Source organism: Schistocerca americana, chromosome 1, assembly GCF_021461395.2.
Source record: "Schistocerca americana isolate TAMUIC-IGC-003095 chromosome 1, iqSchAmer2.1, whole genome shotgun sequence".
NCBI classification, from domain to species: Eukaryota; Metazoa; Arthropoda; class Insecta; order Orthoptera; family Acrididae; genus Schistocerca; species Schistocerca americana.
Genome location: NC_060119.1, coordinates 569,234,494 through 569,249,300, shown reverse-complemented (window position 1 = coordinate 569,249,300; position 14,807 = coordinate 569,234,494). Strand labels below are relative to the sequence as shown.

Below are 14,807 nucleotides of genomic sequence, written 5' to 3'. Positions count from 1 at the left end.
GCCAACCGAGCACACCCCAAGGTTGCACTCTAAAAGAAAGATGTTTGGCAGACTGCAACTGATTTACACCACGAGGCTTGCTCTAGTAACTTGGCTGGAGGCGTGTTGTCCACAAATGGCATAAATTAAAAGTCTGAATCTCAGTCAAGGACACAGATATAATTATCAAGTAGTAACACTATTATGTAAGTAAGAGTTTTATTCTGGAATCAATCTCCAGGCTGCAACTAAGCCATTCTCCACTACATCGTCTCTTTCTCAATGATGCTATTCCACCAAAAAGTGCTGGAGACATCTCTTGAGATTCGTAAAGAGGTAATTCTTGACTGTAGGTTCCAGTCAATGTACGGGGTATGCTCAGCTGGCTTGGTCAATAGATAGGTGCCTGCAAAAGGCATAGATCTAGGTTCCAGTCCTGATCTAGTGAAGAGTTTTAAAATGGCAGAAAATTTCAAATTTTGTTAAAATTGAATGATTTATATATTCTCACGAGCAAGGGTTAAATGTCTTCCATTCTCCCAAGCTTTCGCCTGTTGACACAAATGTGCACATGCAACTTCAGTCTTATTTATCATGATCTATTTCATGTTAGATCAGTACCTTTCTTTTCGAAATCTTAGAAGAGAAGAATAAAAGAAAGGCAACTTGCTTTTGTGTAAGTTATCAGGGTATATCACAAAAATATTTGAAGGGATTGCAAGTGAACTAGGAAGAAATTCAACAGCTGAAAATTCTACAGTGGTACAGCTTAAAACTGTAGCTTCAATAGCTAACACACATTCATTCAGCTTTAAATCTACTACAAACACAAAACAACATATAACTAATATTAACACAAGATAGCTGTACATGGTTTTGAGGAGTCTTGCATAATAATATTAAAAAAAAATCTTATCAAAATCCTGACATAAAACGGCTACAGACATTGTTATACAAATAAGTTAAAAAGAAATAGAGGCATTCTGTTATAAAATTATTTATGTTTTCATGAGAAAATTGAATGTCTGTTACGTCTGATGTCAGGAAAAAGTCATGGTGACTCAAGGTTTAAATTGACCTTTACCAAGGGGAATAGCAGGCGGCCAGTGTCATGTTGGCCCCTGACCGGATCACCACATCGCTGAAAACACCAGGGCTAGGCTAGGCGCAACTCTAACCATGGAACAACACAGAAAAAAGAGGAAAAAAATCAAGAAAACAGATGGACACTAGGCAACACCGAATGTTATCACTTCCCCAAGCTAGGAAACTTACAAATAGCAAAAACAATAATGAATACAGGCTCTTTCAATTACATAAGCTGATCCTGGAAGTATTACGTTCTCATGAATATTGCATACCACTACAAAAATTGCTCCAAATGACATACATGGTTTCCCCAACTCTTGCTAGTGTTCAAGTTTATACTGATCCTGTTCTACCATTCAATTATAAGTACATAAGCAGCCTATGATCACTCTTGTGTACTGTACAAAACACTAAGATATTTTTGATGTAAACTGAAATTACAGCACCATAACACAACACTACATTTTCAGTATCACCAGACAATTTGATCTGAAAAATGTTCAGCCAAAATCTTTGATTGCTATTCCTACAGTAGCTTACAACAACAGGGAAATACTGGACTGTGTAAGGAATGATGGCACAATGATGTGAGGGTGGGAAAAACCACAAACTGTTTTATCCTTAATCTCCAAACACACAAATATAGTTTCAACTATATGTTCCATGAAGAATTGAAAAGTAAAGTTTTTATCAAATACCAGTATTCATTTCTGATTTTTAACACACACAAAGTTAGAAGAAGGATAAAGATGAAGTACTGAATTATTCAAAGTCAACAATATATTTCATAACAGTATGTGAGAAAGAAGATTGTCTATATTCATATGACAGTTGCATCAGCAGGTAATGAAGAAATAACAAGGAGCAAAGCATAAGTATTAGATACTCAAAGTCGTCGTGATTACAAAGGTATAAGGAATACTATGTATAACCATATGAAGTCAAGTAATCCTCTTCTTGATTTATGTTGGACAGATTTGAGGAAAGAATTTATAAGAAAATCATTTTTAATATTTTAACACGAATGTCCATTTCCCAAAGAGAACACAGTCTGAAGATATTGTCAATTTTTTATGGTTTGTAATTCAGTTTTGATTTCTTCCATTATAGGAAAGAGATAATGAAAATACAATTGGGGAAGCCAGGTAAGCCATAAATACCTTAAACTACACATAATGCTTAACATACTCTGATATTTCTAGTATGTGTTTAGTAATTATACAGCAGACTGGTGTCTTGTAGCTGCAACAAAAACCCACAATTTCAGAATTTCATGGGACACATTATGACACGTTCAGTATGCCATTCTTTTAGTACTGTGCAATGACATTTACACAATAGATTTTATTACCAGAATGGTCCAATGAAATTCCTGGACTGTGACAACAGTTCATTCATTCCAAATAGCAAACAATATGTTTATATAGTATGTTCTGTGTCATGTAAATGTCATGAAGTAACCTTTTATATTGGTGGTGGGACACCACTAATAATAATAATAATAATAAAAACCACATGCACGTGCACGCACGCACGCTTGCGCTCATGCGCACACACCAATCAAAGCTGGCAAAATTAACAACCTGCAGTCAATTATGTGTGCATTAGAAACATTTATGACACTCAAAGTGTTACAGCTTGTGATCCAAGTCTACAACACAAAGACACAAACTGAACATCTTTTCTCCTTTTAAATACTTCAAGTTTTCATTTTATTCATTAAATAATGGTTTTGGGCAAATTTCTGACTATGCGAACAAAATGTCTCCTAGAAAATGAACTCCTTGTTACCAGTCACTTCACTTCAAAATTTCTGCTTTGCAGTACTAGTCATGACATTTCAAATAATTTACTCTTACTTTTGAGTGCATCAAATTTATGTTGTATATTTCACTATGGATATGTGCTTGCCTAAATCTCGATGTCAAGTAAATTTAATTACAGTTACAGTATATGTAACGCACATTCGATGTTAAGAACTTAACTTCCCGCCCCCTATTTTAAGGCATTATTACATCTGTAGTTCTTCCAGAAAATAAGATTGTCTAAAGACTACTGCAAGTTGAAAATCTTATTCTTGTGTCTGTGAATAGATGACTTGTACTAATCATATGTGGCTACTGTGGACTTTGTAAATCTGTCACACGTGTAAGCAATAAAGTGTTCAATCACTCTAGCTTGTCCCTGGAAGTTTTCCCTAAATATGACAAGTAAAATTATTTGTGTTACGTTACAAACTGCTGCTAAGCACAATGAATGAGTGTCTGCCTAACAATATCATTTACTGCATATGATAAATCATATTAAAATGAACACTACATGGTGGTGTACCTCTCTCTTACTGCGGTCTTTTGCAGTGACACGCCACATTCACTTAGGGGTATTGTACCCTGTCACTAAAAAGATCCTAACACTACATTGGGTTATTACTTGGCACTGATATTAGAAAGCGTAGCATTTACATAAAGTATAAATAAGAGTATAATTAAAATTATTTATACAGTCACCCTCCACCCCCCCTTTTTTCTCTCACCCCACTTTTGCTTATTATGTACAAGTTTTTGTGACCAAAAGCTGTGAATTGTCTTCTGTATACGGTATTTATTAAAATGAATCAATACTTTCGAAGAAATTTAATCCCCAGTAATTTATTTTAAAAAATCGATCAAAGTTGAGAATTCTGCTCAAAACCATGTGCAGACAGACAGTGCCAAGAACAATAAGGTAATGCACAACATAGTCCTATCAAAGTAATTAATTATGATCAACACAAAAGAAGGCACAAATGAAGTTCTATAAGTGTAACACATTTCATTTGTTTTTGATGAAGCTTGAGAGCATCAAATGAAATTGTGCACTTTGAACTGATAATGTTATCTCGCGTATAGGAGAAATATGAAAGTGTGGGAAAGATATGTAGTGGGGGAGACACTGTGCACTTTAATTGGAATGGTCTTTCGCTACACTTTTTTTCTTTCACTGTACTTGGACTTAAGCATCCAAAACAATATTAAAACCACATGCAGGACTGCAGGCTGAAGTACTGCTACTTTTGGCTACTTGTCTATTTCAAGTATACGCTCATGGCAGTAGATATATCAATATTCACAAAAATAAAATGAAAAATCAAATGCTGAATGCCAGGAGAGCTAAGAATTCACAGATGAGCGAAGCTTGTAGTTGCCTGGACCGTGTACCCCTAACCCCTTTACCTGTGTCACAATCTGGAAACATAAAAAAATTACGAATTGTCTTCAGTTAGCGATCACTGTTTTAATACCTAATTTACACAATTATAATCTATTTTTAAATATGTCTATGTATCTAACAATACATCCGTCCACTTAATGCATACAGCAAAAGCATTTGTAGCCATTATTCTGCACTCAATACGTAAACTGTCAATCTACTACTTATGGGATTTTTATAATCATTATTATTTATTCTACATAACATACACTTGTGGAAGTGTCGTCTCTTCTGTATCCTCAAGTAAAATAAAGTAGTGATAGGCATAGTGTGCTTTAAAGACAATGTTGTTCATCTGTATAGCAGTGACAAGTGCAGAGTTAGGAAATCTAATATGTAACACTGACGATTACTATGAATTCTAAGCTTGCATATATAACAGTGAGCAAACTATGTTAAAACATGGACTAAAATTAAAGTTACAATGGACATGGATAATGATTGTAAGAACTTGTAAGAACTCTTAAGCACAAATACGTCCTAGAAAGTTAAACTAAAGTTCAGTTCATTAAGAGATAATCAATGTAAAAATGCATTGATTCACTACAAATTTCAGTGAAGTATCCTTTACTTTAGATTGCTTAAAGACATTTACCAGTATGCAAAAACTAACAAGCACAAACATATCAGATACGAAAAGTTTTTTCTGTAATCACTGCTTAAGAACACTATTTAAAACATACTGATGTCAAGTGCAAAAGGGGAAGTAAACAAGTCCACATAATTTCATTGCTTGTGGCAGCCGATTATCAGTTAAGAATAGAACAGGTGTAGCTCAGACACTGCGACCAGAATGGAAAGTAATGAACCTGAATTTATTAGCAATAGTACCCAATTCTCGAATTAATACTTTTTTATAAAATTGTCCAACAGAAAGTAATTATGAAAAGATCTGTCTTTCTTCCTGCACAGTGTATTACCCCGAAAAAATATACTGGGAACATATGCTGGTTAGAGCATGGATGTTGAAGACTTTTTTTGGTCAAAGAGTTTGTTAGGACATAAAGGAAACAGAAGAAACAACCAACATACGTCAGTTTTCTTTCAAACAATATGTGAACTGAATGCCAGAAGCAGAAACAGTAACACAATTTGGAACATGCCCTAGAGTTCAGTCATCAACATGCCTCATATCCACAGTTGCATACGGCAAGAAATTACAATTCTGTACACAGCTTGTTAGGTGATAACAAACATGGAGTATGGGATTTTATAATGTATGCAAAGGAACATGTCAGAACCTAGTAAGATTATCATAAAGCCACCCTATCTGCTCCAAAAAATTGCTGAACATGTGTGTTTAGAAGAGTGCAATGTACAGTAATCAAGACAAACCCTTTCCCCATTAACTGACTGTCCCATTAACTTGTTTTTATATTACAATAATTAAAACATTCATATGATCATCAGTGGAAAAAACAATTGTTTGTAATGTTCTGTGGATTTCCTCCCACCTAGAAACATGTGAAGGGGAAGATAGGGTTAAAAGCAGGGTTATCAAATCTTTATCCTAAATTAAAGAAACCATCAGCTTTATTTTACCTCTTTTGCTGCTCACATTCAACTCCATTTCAAGAACCAGATGATTATGTTACTGACTATGAATACCGGCACATGTCCAAATTTAGTAGCAAAAAATAAGTTTGCAGCAATAACAGAATGCTTTCAGAGACTCCATAATCATGGTCAGTACTCTACTTGCCACAAAGTAATAGATGACAATCCACAAAATTGGCTCCAATTGATACAGATTTCCAAAATTCTTGGGATTCACCTATAGAAAATGCAAACTTAAAGACATGGTCACTGGAGAGATCCAATATTGTAGCTTTCCTATGAAAAATGCCATCACCAGAACAAAGGAAACAAGACTCACTGTGTCACATACGATCACAAAAATACGGGCTACTAAAAGTGCAAGACTAATATTTTCTTCCCCCAACTCTACAGAGCTCAGGTTTAAACAAGTTTGCTTTTTATCTACAACATGTTTTAAGGGCAGTCATGTCTTCGTGATGTGTGTTATAATTGCGAGAAAAAAGAAGCAAAGTTTAATTTTTTACTACCATAAAAAAGGTGTAGATGAAGGAAGTTAGACATAAAATGCACCTTTACAACCAGCTAGGCAACACACACATCTTTACAGACTCTTTGAACTAACAACATAGGAGCAGAAATGGACCTTCACGTGGTGACATTCTCCTTTCACTCCTGCCAAACCAACAAAGGAGAAGATAAGAATACATAGGAAATGAAATCTCTGATTTAAAAGTTACATTATCAAAATTAAAGACATGCAGTATTTGCTTGAGGAAGAAAGATTAGTTTTCAGTATCTCATCCGTGAGTACATCATTTGAGATTATGAAGAAAATCCGTAATGTCCTTTTCACAGTTGTCATGCTTTCTTGGGAATTCAATTCCACAATTCAAACATGAGTCTGCTATTATACCCATTGCAATATCTCTCAAATGGTTCGAATGGCTCTGAGCACTATGGGACACCTGAGGTCATCAATCCCATAGAACTTAGACCTGCTTAAACCTAACTAACCTGAGGACATCACACAAGGCCATGCCCGAGGCAGGATTCGAACCTGCGACCATAGTGGTTACGCAGTTCCAGACTGAAGTGCCTAGAACCACTAGGCCGGCCAATATCTCTCACATTTTGCTTGAAGCAGTCACTGAATATGCCTCAGTGGAAGACTTAAGTTGTAAGATACCCACACCAAAAATTCGGAAGAAAATTACCTTCAGTGGGAAGACAACCAATAAAATTTCATAGGATGTATTAGTAATACTTCAAAAGACTTTTATGAAAGTTAATCTGTGGATGAACGTCACACTAGTCCAAAACAGAACAATTTACATCACCCTATTCAATTCCCTTTCCCATAACTTATCTCATGGTAGAAATAACTGTAAACATAATGACTTAATAAATTCCAGATGGCACTGTGTGTGTGTGTGTGTGTGTGTGTGTGTGTGTGTGTGTGTGTGTGTGTGTCCGTCCAAATTAATCAAAAATTTCTGTGAGTATTCTGGTATAAGGGACTGTCTCTGGAAGCTTGTTACAGAGTAGTAAGGTAATTATAATTCAGTTTGTTACACCAATTTGCGAACTTGAGGGCGAAGAGTACGGTGGACATTACTCTTGTAAACATCAAATACCAACGCGAATGGGACAGATTTGTTGACAAGGAAGACACTATACACACCATTAACATTTGTACTGCTCTGCAGCTACTTCCAGTGTAATACAAAGAAAAAGTGGGTAATAAAGCAAATTAAATGTAATTACTCCATTAGGCTACTGGAGGCCAAGGGGATCTGATACCAGAATACTGTGTGTATCCCTAAACACTGTCCAAAATTTCATAGAGTTAAGGTTGAATCTGTATATATTAAAATGACAGAAAGTTTGAATAATGGAGATATGGCTGCTATTCACCAATATTGTTTGGTCACAAAGATTGATGGGTTTGGTTTTCCTTCCTATTCAGGTCTTTTTCTTTCTTTGTTTTTTTAATACAGCTGTAATCTTCACTGGCTTTTCGTTGTTCAACAAAGGCAGTGCTGCAGTATTGCAAGGATATTAACAAGGTACATATCCCATTCAACTCAGCAAATTAATCTCCAAGTTACTACTTTTGTTCATTGTAATATAATTCATTAGAAGAATTTCCAAGTATTGTAAGATCTTTTACAACAGTAAAGTTATGCACAAACATGTCGAGCTGGATGAGTATGGCTATAAATACCTAAACTTCACAGAAAGTATTCTTTCATACTTCAAAACAATTTAAAGAAGCAGAATGGCAAAAATGCATCTTAAACGTGAACCAAAGAACGGAAAATGTGTCAAAGGATTTCAGTACAGCACTTACTACATCACTGATAAAATACTTACATCTCAGTGTCACTTCCACAATCAGACAACTATAAACAAAATATCAATTCATTTATCAGTGGAAGTTTTCTGTAGTGTCTAGATTTTATACTTACATTCTGCTGTTCAACGGAGACTATGATCATAGACTCCTTTATGGGGAGAAAGGGGGCAAGATTTCTGTTGCTTGTGCATTATATGTAAAGAACATCATTATTGAGTAGTACATAGCGACTACAAATGCATATTTATATTAAATGTTCTATTAACAATCGTTCTATTAACAATCCAGCAACTGCGTATCTGTCTTTTTCCTATGCCTACGAAAATGACTTTCGTTGTCTTACAACACTGCAAGTTGAATGTTTATTGAAATTTATAACCCCTCGAAGTATTCAAGGTGTGGAGTACGAACGACAATGTGATGAAGAGTAGGATACAATATTTGTTATTTTTATTTATAGCCTACATTGGACATCTTATTACTTCAACAATGAATATAATGGACAAATCTTTAATGCGCTACAATGGCACCGAGTTTCATTTCCTAAAGTAGACCGCAGGTAGAGTTTTTATTAATATTCAAACAACTGCTTGTGTACTATTATTTCCTCTGATTTTCATCAGCACAAACCTTGTTTCAAAAACACTTGGGACACCAGAATTCACCACCAACACCTGTGGCACCCTTAAATTATTCTAAGTTCTCTTTTTTTTCCTTTCCCTTGCATTAACATTAGAAAATACGTAAGCAATTTGGCAAAACTGTTGCCGTTATTTAAATTCTTGCACATTCACACAATCACACACTCAGTCAAAATTTTGTAGTCCTTTAATAGTACAAGATTGGATATTAGAAATGTTTCAAAGATACTAAAGATGATGTAAACATTATATATATATCTATATTCATTGGAGCTGTTTTAATCTTTCTATTGGCAACCTCATGTGATCTGACACGACATGATATGGAAGAAATGTTATATGCACTGAAGAAGCCTTACACTTTGTTTACATGTGAATAAGGTTTCCATTCATTACTACAACTCTAAGAATACATTGTTAGAATGGAAGTACAAAGGCATAACTTCAGCAGTGAAGCAAAGTGTCACAGTCACTATCACAGCACAATTTTGATAAGCCATGACACGGAAACACAATGGAGAGACAAAAAGGAAAGTTAAAGAAAAAAAAAAAATTACAAATAAAAGTTATCCTACAATATTCTCAATAACATTCTGTTTTGTGTGTTACTGTGACTTCATACTGTGACGCTGCCCATGAAGTCAGCTAAGCATGGTGTTCAATAAAGAATTTGTAACGCACAGAACTATCTGTATTTCCAACAAATATCTTTGGCTCATACACAAAATGTTCTTCAGACTGCCATGAAAATGCACTGTGACCTTTCCTGTTCAGCACAGATTAGTAGAATTTTGAGTATTCTTCCATTCATTCCTGCCACATTAGCTTCACACACTTATTTGCTTCTGTGCTACTTTCTGTTTGAACTGCACTGCCATATGGACCAAGTTTTGTAAAATTGGCAGTCTCATAGTGTATACAGGGGATGGATGACTAAGACATTTGCTCCAGTTGTTAATACCAGGTGATCAAAAAGTCAGTATAAATTTGAAAACTTAATAAACCACAGAATGTAGATAGAGAGGTAAAAATTGACACTCATGCTTGGATTGACATGGGGTTTTATTAGAACAAAAAAACAAAGTTCACAAAATGTCCGACAGATGGCACTGGACAGCAAAACGTCAGTGACTGCACATGACAATCGTGTATAAAAGGAGCTGTAATGAGAGAGAGAATCAGATGCGCGAGCAGTCGCAGCATGTTGACGTTACCTGAGAAGGTGCTTTTAGTGAAGCTGTATTATCAGAATGGGGAATGTGCTAGTTGAGCATTACGATCCTATCACCATAGGAACGGGATTCGAATGGGTAAAGGTCCATTGACAAATGCAGCTGTGGCGAGAATGATTTCGAAGTTCGAAGCCACGGGTCGTTTAGACGATAGACCCTGTAATGGCCGATCGAGCGCGAGGCGTAATGCTGCCAAGACAGTTCAGGAAGAAATGGAGACTGTAGCGGGTTCATCTATGCATGGGGAAGTCGGCGCTCATGCAGTAGCATGTCGCACCGACATTCCATACATTACTGTTTGGTTGGCACTGAGACATACCCTCCGATGCTATCTGTACAAAATACATCAGCATCATGAACTGTTACCTGGCGATTTAGTGAAGTGGAGGGCATTTGCGGTGTGGGCATTTCAAAAGATGGCAGAAGATGACGATGGTTGAGTAACGTGTTGTGGACCGACAAAGCTCATTTCACGCTCCGACGGGTCTGTCAACGCCCACAACTGCAGAATTTGGGCTACCGAAAATCCTAGAACTGTCATGGAAACTACATTGCATGACGAGAAAGTCACGGTATGGGTTGGATTTACCACATCTTCCATTATCGGACCTTTTTTCTTCAAGGAAATGCATGATTCTGGTTTTGTAACTGCTACCGTGACGGGTTAGAGGTACACCGATATGTTACAGAATCGCATCATCCCCAGCCTGGCTGATAAACACCTGCTGGAACGTACTATGTTTATGCAGGATAGCGCTCCACCCCATATTGCCAGACGCGTGAAAGGTCTCTTGCGCGCGTCGCTTGATGATCGTGTGCTCAGCCGCCACTTTCGTCATGCTTGGCCTCCCAGGTCCCCAGACCTAAGTCCGTGCGATTACTGGCTTTGGGGTTACCTGAAGTCGCAAGTATACCGTGATCGATCGACATCTCTAGGGATGCTGAAAGACAACATCCGACGCCAATGCCTCACCATAACTCCTGACAAGCTTTACAGTGCTGTTCACAACATTATTCCTCGACTACAGCTACTGTTGAGGAATGATGGTGGATATATTGAGCATTTCCTGTAAAGAACATCATCTTTGCTTCATCTTAGTTTGTTATGCTAATTATTGCTACTCTGATCAGATGAAGCACCATCTGTCGGACATTTTTTGAACTTTTGTATTTTTTTGGTTCTAATAAAACCTCATGTCATTCCAAGCATGTGTGTCAATTTGTACCTCTATCTACATTATTCCGTAATTTATTCAGTTTTCAAATTTATACTGACTTTTTGATCACCTGGCGTAACTGATCAATAACCTTGCCTTGGATTTAACTCTGCAAGCTTCATTAGATATATCAACTGAATAACCAAAAACTTTCACGTAGCAAGAAGTAGTTTTCTAGGCACCAAAGTCCTACAAAATATTTCTCAAATATGACTGGTTGTGTTTATTTATCTGTATTACGAAAGGTACCCATTTCATAGAAGTAACAAACAAGCGCATGTTCCAAGATTCACATACATTTGATAAATCTCTCTTCAACTTGACACGAGTGAGTGTAAATTTGATCAAACTTCTCACACTCAGTGTACAAGATAATTATCACATCTAACTACTTTCATTATCTTTGGATGTCTGCTGTAGCACAATTTCTTTTCTTTTTTGCCATTTCATCCCGTAAAGTTCAGCAGTAGTGTGATTATATTTATATCTTGATGATGACGCGGTCCCATACTCCAAGGAGCATAGGGGACGATGTGGGAGACCAGCACCGCCAACTAGGCAAGGTCCTAGCGGAGATGGTTTGCCATTGCCTTCCTCCGACCGTAATAGGGATGAATGATGATGATGATGATGATGATCATGAAGACGACACAACACCACCCAGTCATCTCAAGGCAGGAAAAAGTCCCTGACCCCGTCGGGAATCGAACCTGGGACCCCATGCGCGGGGAGCGATAACGCTACCACGAGATTTTACCTGCTACTTTTCTGCAGAGAAAGGGTAATTTTTAAACAGCAGACATTACAGGGTATGCTCCCCCACTGCAGCAAATCTACGTAACAACCTTCTTCCACTAGTTTATAACAGTCAATTTGCCCTTTTTAAATACATAAATTTCTAGCTCCTCAACTATATGGCAACTGTTTACCTTTATTTCTTCCATTATTTGTATTTCATTCAGAACTTTACAGTACTGCACCAATCTCTTCATATTCAACTGAAACTGTACACGGATGTACACTTGAATCACATACTGTTAGCACATATGAAAAACTTTCTGCACAATTGGAACATGTAACAGGATGTGACAGCCTATTATTCTCAACTTATTTTTGCAGCAGCACTTGTATGCTGTGCAATACTGCAAGTGATATTTTAACTCTCTGCTTCAAGAAAGATCTTATATATTCCAGCTTATTGCAAATTACAGAAATATATTCCGTGTGTGTGCGTGCGTGTGCGTGTTGGTAGCCTGGTTGAGAAACTCAAGACAACGCCAAAAACTTAGTCGTGAATCTGCACTGTGAATCATAACTGGCCTCTGTATAACATATCTTACAAATCTTGATGTATGTAAAAGTTTCAGCTTCATTGTAGTTAATATTTCAGTTGCCTCAAAAACTGTCTAGATGACCAGTTTCAACACTCTAAAGAGAGATTTATCAGGCTCAACAGGGTCACTCAGGGAGAAACAGCGATGATTTAAGCTACATCCAGTACAACTGTTTCATAATCCGTATGTAAAGACAGCAACTTCTTTTTTCACCAACATCACTGGAATGAACACTGATTTGCTGATCAATGTAGAAATTAGTTATTAATGAACAATATTAAATACCATTGTCTTCAACGCAGAGATTTTGTTTCAAAATCTGAGTTTGTTTGTGACAGCTTTGTGTATTACACAGTAATGACATTGAAATATGGTTCTTTTCCTGTGCTATCTAATCGCTGGCAAGGGACCCCTTGGGTGCAAGATCACAAGTTTAATCTTTTGTAAGACTCGTTTGAAAATGTTGTATTAACAATGACAAAAAATATTAGCTGCTAATAACTCCCCAACTGCATCAGGAGGTCAACAGAAAATGAATGCCCAAGAGGTGCACAGGTCAACATTCTATGGGATGTATATATTACATTTCACAAAGTGGACCTCGTCAACCTTTCAGAAATCAAAACAAACCATTAACTTGCATCACAAACACCACATGAAAAATGGCTCACCAGAGTGATCACAAAGATTCACATCATGAAGATCAAAGGCAAAACCCTTGGGAGTTACGAACTGTGCATGACATTCAGCCAGATATTCACTCTCACAGAATGCATATAGAATATTGGTGTAACAGGGTGATGAGAACTGACTGAATGTGAAACAGTTGCTCATGGACCTTACTGTGAAACTGGCTATCCTTCAAGATGTAACAATAGATAGTGCAATAATATAGGCATGGAATTGTGGTTCTAGATGGCATGAATTGCAATGTTACACACTTTTCAGAAGGAATAATCTGCTCTGAAGGAATATGATTTTTCTACACAAACCAGGAATCACGCAAAAGCAAGTTTTTTGAGCAGCTATTAGCCAAAAACAGTGCTCAAACCACAGATTTAGTTCTTATATGCGCATTTTTCCATTCTTGCTTGCTGTTATGTAAATATCCCATATTGCCCTAATGAGTTCACACACACACAAAAAAGAATCGTAGGAGGGAAATGCACCTACGACTTCTCGTAGCACAATAAATAATTTTCCAGCCAATTTACCACACAGATTAACAGTCAGTATAATTGTATATAACTGTACTAACGCATTGATGTTAGTTGAGCTTGATAGAGCTCTCTTGGTACTCTTCTCAAGTTCCAGTGTTCCTTCATTTGCACTCCTTCTTTAATGCTGATTGGTCTTATCTCGTCTACAAATTTTTGGGTGAATTCTGCAGTTTACTGTGCACTGTCAAACTGATGCTTTGTTTGAAATTATGTTACCTTACATCTGCCAATACTGTAGCACTGTTTTAATTTATTTAACTATCTACTGCTACCCTGGAAATCACTGTAAGCTATGTTATGCGTAATTTGATGAGCATAATGCAGGAGGTCACTATTATGCACATCCTGTACATTGTACGAGGATCTTTGAAGCGCATGAACAACAGTTTTTGTAACAAATTTGCCTTTCCTCCCTCTAAAATCCACAGTTTTTCTCATGCACTACATGGTCATACTGCTGTGGACTTCTTTGAAATCTGTTCGTAACTGTTTTTTACTATGCTTCGGATGATCATCCATGTACATAATTATGTTTGGTACCTACTACTTGGAAAATGATGGTTGTTTACTATGTTTCAATGGAGATGGGATTTTTTACTTTGTCAGGCAAAGACCGTGAACTACATGGCTGAACACCTGTTTCAATACCACTTTCACTTCTTAAGTAAATACCATCATTTTACTCATGTACACTGCCCACACAGTCAAGCAAATACAACAACACATATTCCCCTGACTCACCTTGCAGTAATGCTAACATTTCATCTGCCGCCTCTTTCTCACTCAGTGAAATTCCTTGGGTTCCTTTCCGTGTGAAATGTCAACTTCTGCAACCGTTAGTGTTGATATAATTCAAGTTTGCTTTGTTTATTGTTGCCATTGCTTTGTATCAACAACACTCGCACTGTAGCACTCTTGAGTTACTCATTGACTAAGCAGTTCAACTACACC

General features: G+C 36.8%; 1 protein-coding gene across 4 annotated transcripts in view; it reads right to left on the bottom strand.

The window, feature by feature from the left end:
• Positions 1-14,807, bottom strand: part of LOC124606604 (poly(U)-binding-splicing factor half pint) — a 120,007-nt gene that overhangs the window by 93,625 nt on the left and 11,575 nt on the right. Inside the window, exon 3 of one of the 4 annotated variants that reach the window (XM_047138616.1) lies at positions 1,064-1,152. The exons of the other annotated variants lie outside the window; for them this stretch is intronic. The gene's annotated coding sequence lies outside the window, so the exon portion shown is untranslated. The remainder of the gene's footprint in view (positions 1-1,063; positions 1,153-14,807) is intronic. 4 annotated transcript variants of the gene reach the window in all.